Consider the following 6,268-nt stretch of genomic DNA (forward strand, 5'->3'; position numbering starts at 1 on the left):
CCCCCCTCCCCCCCCCCCCCCCCCCCAAAAAAAAAAAATATTTTGTAAAGCTAGCTTTGTTACAGTTTTACTTTCTGGCATGTCTTTTCCCATCCCGAGTACTTTTCAAAGAACTGACAGTTTTAACAAAAGGTTTCTGCCGAAAAGCCTGTCGCGTCTTCCTTGAAGCGTTGTATGTGATTGTGCTGTAATTCCACCACAGGAAGCTTAAAGCAAATATTATGGTGTCTTGTAATCAAGACAAATGATTTGTTTCCTTCATCTAAATACTGGGTTTTTTTAGGGAAATGAATATGTATTTCAAAGAATGAGACAGCAAATGAGGCTGGAGGAGCATTTGGATGATTGCCAGGGCTTGTGCTCACCTGTATTTCCAAAGCCACTTTTTTTCTGGAGGGCTCCAATGAGTTAGGTCACCTCTATGCTCACAGTGTATCACTGAGGGCTCGAGTGCTTATATAAAATTTCTTAAATCAGGCAGAAGGTGAGCTTGGCAGCTGAACATCTGGTCCTGTTCATTTGTCGGTTTCTAACATACACTGGGAGGTGAAGGATCTTTTGGAGAAGGAAGAAGGGGAAAATAGTCATTTCTGAACAGCAGGAAGTAATACAACAGCAGTAGGTGTTGAACCACTAGTAAGTCTGTAACTCCTCCTGTTTAATAGGAACTAAAGCAGGCATTCAGATTCTCTCAAATATTATTTGCAGGGGAAAACATGATAGAAAAATCTGGTAATAAGCCTTTTTGAATGCTTGCTTTTTACAAGTGCAAAACTTGTAAAAGCAGTTTTCAGTAAGAGATGGGAAGATCAAGCTTGCATTGAAATAGCTACAACTTGATCCTGGCTGTTTAAAAAAGTAAGAAATGGTCAGACTTGAGCTGGAAAGAACAGACCCTACAGGTATGAAGTTTCAACAGATATATTTACATAGCTTTTGTTTGGATTAACTTCTTAAGGGCTGAACATGCTCTCAAGCCCATCCAAACTACTGGGTCACACTCAAAGGAAAACAAAACATGTTATCGTCTGGATGGAAGGTGATGTATTATAGGGTTGTTTTGGTACCAGATAATGTTAACAATAGGGGCTATATTTGATGTTCACAAACTGCTGGCGTAGTACTTGGAGGTAATGATGGAACATGCATTTTTGAGAAGTGAATTTTGCTCAAATTAATATAACAAAGAAACAAAAATGATTATGTATTGTATCTCAGCCTGCAGAAAGTGCCTAGTATGAATTGGGAGAAATTCTTGGGGGTGGTATGCTAAGGACTTGTTTATGTTGGCTAGAGCTGGGTTAGAGTTGGAGAAGTGTTTGTGCTTGGCATACTTCTAAACATATGAGGAAACGATATGCAGAAAACCAGAGTCTGAATACATATTATGTGAATTAGCAGTTTACCACTTGAATGTATAGACAGTACGTCTCTCCGGGAGGCCCTCGTTCATAACTGAAGCCTTCTAGTAGCTGTACTGGCAAAAATGAGTAAAAATGCACCATCTGGAATAGTATCTGTAGAATGCGTAGGTGTGTTTAGGTGCATGTTATGGCTAGCTTTTGCGCTCCAGTACCCTTTCTGTTTCTATAAAATGGTCTTAAAAAGTAAATATTGGTTCTTTGTCCTTTGGCTATTGGGCCACCTAAACTGATTTTTCTACCCCTCCTCCAGTTTTTAAGCTAGTCAACCACAATGGTGAGAAATTCTCTCTTAAACTCCTGGCTTGTTGTTTGTGGCTCTTGTTTTATGTACCCTTGTGCCAGATTGACTGGGATTTTGGGGAGCGTGACAAGCCTTTGATGCAGCTTTGACACTGTTCAAACTGATGGTGGTGAGCACTTCTGAAACTGGGATTCAAGCAAGCTGTCCCATGTATTTAATAACGAAGGGCTATACTTCTGTATTTGAGGAGGCTGCCTCCCTGCCTAAATACAGAAAAATCTGAGAGGGCACAGCGGCCAGGCATGAGAGGTACGGGCTCTGGTGTGCCAAGACCCGTGGAGGGCTGCTGGCTGGGAGCCCCTGCAGCTCTGGCTTGAGGCATTGCTCAGTGGCATCGGCTTGGGCGTTCTGAGCTGCCATTTTCATGCTACAGAGCTTTGCTGGGTCCGATTGACTGGTCTTAAGGTGTTGAGCTTGCCTGAGAGCCTGAACATTTTTAAAATGTAGATTGGGGGAGAGTCAGGCCCTGCTGAGAATAAAGCACTTAGCTGACCCATGCTATATGAAAGATGCGTATGTTAATTAAGTTAACTCTTAAGTTGTGCAAGTTAATTCTAAACAGAAATATATGCTTTCTGTAATAAATGTGACATGACTGAAGACTTTTTAAATGCTGATGCTGAATTAAACAAATTTTAACATGATGTCTTGCCAATTAAGATGTTATATGTCAAGATTTGGAAAAGGGTATAAATTCTAGTAACTTCTACAGATAAATGTACATATTTCATTGCTTGAGACTTAGAAGATCATAACTAATAAGTGACTTATACTGCACATAAACAACTCCAGCTTGTTTCAGATGTTTGCAACTCCTAACTGTAGGAATAATTAAATAGAAGAGGATTATCTCTAAAACTGAAGTAGTAGAATATCAAAGGAAGACATCACTGGTATCTGCTTAGCACTCTTCAGAAACAAAAATATGTGATAAATGTTGCTGGGTTGAGTTCTTTTGTTGTGTGTTGTTGGTTTGTTGGGGGGGGGGTTTGTGTCTCTGTCCACCCCCTCCCGCTTTTCTTTAAAGAACAAATATGTATCACAGGGTTCTCCTTGGAAGGTGGGGAAGGAGTGTGTCTTTTTTTCCTTCTTTCTTTCTCCTTGAATGTCCACATAAAGTCCAATTAAAAGATCATTAATAGCAATGCTTAGATGTTGGAAGAGTTTGTGCAGAAAAGGTCTTTATCCTCCAAGAAGACTTAATAGCTTTCCATTTAAATGTCAGTAAATATTTTTATGTGAAAGGTAAAGGTTTTATTTTTAATCAGTATTTGAGTATTCTTTGTATCTTGCAATGAATGCTGCTGTTGCCTTCTGTTCACCAACATAACAGTCCTCCCTGGTATAACGTGATTCACTGATACACAAGAATGCCATAATCATCTGAGAGGCTCCTGAAAGGAAAATCAGTATTTCAATATTGGAATAGAGCAATACAGCATCTGAAAATGTAACAGAGAGGGAGGGTTGGGACAGCCAAGTAGTAGTAAGGGCTCATAAGATTTTTAAGATGATGCTGTTGTAGTACTGAAGTGACTAGTAAAGCAAACAAATTTAGACACTCCAGACTCGCTGGTCACCGAAGCTGGTGCCTGGGAGAGGGGGTAGAGAGAAGTAAGCAGGTGCATCCATAGTGGAAGTACGCTTAGACATCAAGAAGTGACCCTTTGGGGTGTGTTAGTGTATGGTTTTGCTACTTGCCATACAGTCTAAGAGGCCTTCAGATAATTCCATTTGTAAGTCAATTGCCTTTTTTTTTTTTTCCTTTTCTAAATAAGGCCTACATCCTGGACATCAACTAGTGCTGTTTAAATCAAGTGATACAGAAGTCTTCTGAAATGTATTAGGCATAAAAAGTAAATGTGATTCTTCTCTTTCTACATGCTCAGTTTAAGTGTTGTTGAAATGATGGCTCAGGGGTACTTCCAGAAGTTAATGAATGTACTTACAGCACTCGTCTTCGGACCCTTTCAATAAATAACGTTCTAGGGGATAAAAGTCACCTGGGGAAGCTGTTTATCAACAGGGAATCAGCACCATATGTAGAGAGACTAACTAAAAAAATTTTCAGCTCTACTTTTCCCCTGTCACTGCATACTCTCTCTTATTTCATTTGTGTTCCAGTTGTATCTCTAGCTGAGTCCTCAAGACTGTAACAATCCACACACAGTTGCTGTTCGCTTTCCAGCTGTGTTCAACTTCTTAGCCCCCTTTTTTAGGGGGGAGAAAGGAGGGAAAACAGTGCTACAGAGGTTTTGCCCAGTTGCCAAAGAGTGCAGCAGCTCTTTAACATAAATAGCCGTTGGGAGAATGCACTGATTTCTGTGAGAGAAGAATGAAGTGATGCCTCTTTATAAGCATTTAAATTTATTTGAAGTTTAATCAAAGCTTTTTGAAAGCTATGTAAACAGAGAAAGAGGAGGGGGATGGCCAGTTCTTATATGTACAGACTTTCAGGTGCAGAACATTTTTCTTGAGTTAAAGCAAACTTAATGTCTTCTACGGAACATCAAAGCTGCGCAGAAGTTTTTTTTCTTACCTTTTTAAGCTGGTCTTCAGTCCAACAAAAAAAAGTCACAGAAAACTTGTATTTTCTTATGAAAATGTCATAAAACTTTAAGACATATTTTGTCTTGTAGTAAAATAATAGAACCTATTCTAGAAGAACAGAATATCTATATAGCAAAATCTACTAAACCCAAAAGATTTTTTTACACTTCACTTTGGAAAGCTGGGAATAAGTCAGTATTTAGGATCAGCCTAGCATTTGATAAACTGAACACAACTGGTTTTAACTTCATCTAATTTGGGGGGGCCAAAGTTGAACTTGGATTTTATTGGCATCTTTAACAATTTATGGTATACATCAGTGTATGCTCCCACCGCTCCCAAAGCAAAAGAGTAGCTTGGAGGTAGAACAGGATGGGCAAGGAACAGAGCTGCTGTTGGTTACTAAAGTGATGCTGTTCCTATGGATTCCAGCAGAAATTAGATGTTACAAGCAGTTAACAAAATATTGGGAGGGGGTAAGGAGGAATCTGCCCTTCTTTTGAAGCTGAATGAGCTCACATTGCATGAATACAAAGAGAAAGAGAGGAACAAATTGTAACTAGACAGAACATCAATGGAACTAACGGTGTAGCTTGTGTGTCCAATATGTACTTGAAGTTGACTGGAGTCCTAGTAACTTTGTTTACAGGCATACTATTTAAAATAGTATGTCCAATATAGATACGTTAGTAACTTAAACAACTTCAGTTTTGGAGTGGGACTAATCATCTGAAAACTAGAAAAATTATCTACTGCATCATTTTGCTGTTAAGGCTGCAATCCTGCACCTATATGCTACATTTGCATCCCTTATAACTTTATGGAGCCCTGCTGAAATCTTGTATGTAAAAATGTGGTATGAAATCTGATTACTTTAGGTTGTCAATTGTGGTGGCTGAAGGGTAGACAGTCCATGTTCTTCAGCTGCCTCTGCCTAGGGATGGGAAACGTGTGCTGGGTGAACAGATAATATCCAAAGAAGCTCCTATGGCTAAATGTGGCAAGGGGCTTAATTAAGAAATCAGACCGTTTAAGTAGAAGATATGTGTAGACTTGGCTATGAAGAGTTGCATATCTGTAAGCTCTGAAGTGGATACTCTTTCCTGTGAAAGAGTAATTAATTTTTTCTTGTAAGGAACCTGTTCCTTATCTGCCCTAAAACAATACCTGGCACTCGTAAACATAAACCATAAAAGCTTATGGGCTTATTTTACAAAGGCACTTTCGGCAGAAAAAGTTCTGTGCCTGTTGAACTTTTACTTAGTTGGTGATGAGTTTCTCTTCTAGAAGATAAATGCTGGCTGCAATCTATTATTCAACAAGCCATCTGGCTCCCTTGATTTCTTGACCACTCATAGCTCTGCTGATGCTAGCTCTGTACCATCCAGGCTCGTTTCAAGAAGCTCAACCCTGCAACAACAGGGGAAATAAATATATAAATGTGCCCAGATCCTCTTCTTACTAAAATACATTGTTCTGTGAATTTAGAGCTGAACTCTGAAGACCTTGTTTTGTGTTTGGGTTCCATGTGATCACAGTGCTTATGCTGATGTGTGTCTGCCTGTATAATCTGTTTGCCAGTGTAGTCCTTGGCTTGTTCTTCAGTCATCTTTCTCAAAAGGAGATCCTTAAACTGAAGTTAGTTGACCTGAGTTGAAGGAGCACAAGCACCTTCAAAGTGGTATTACTTATTTTTATTTCTAAAGGAAACTTCAGTTTAAGCAACAACAGTGTCACACAAGTTTCTAGATCCTCAATATCTCGTGAGCAGTTGGTTATAAAGGGAATACGGGCAGAAGTAGGCAAAGCAGATGGCAAAGCAGTAGTTTAAAGCAGCATATATGCCTATCTGGGAGTCATGGTTTCATGAAATGTGTTGATCTATTGACTCTTACGAGTATTTGAGAAATGTAACGCGTGGTTTTTGATGATATTATACCATATGTGCACTGTAGAGTATTCCAGATATAACCATTTTAACCACCAGACTTTT

Source organism: Pygoscelis adeliae, unplaced genomic scaffold (assembly GCF_000699105.1).
Source record: "Pygoscelis adeliae isolate BGI_AS28 unplaced genomic scaffold, ASM69910v1 Scaffold14, whole genome shotgun sequence".
Lineage (NCBI taxonomy): Eukaryota > Metazoa > Chordata > Aves > Sphenisciformes > Spheniscidae > Pygoscelis > Pygoscelis adeliae.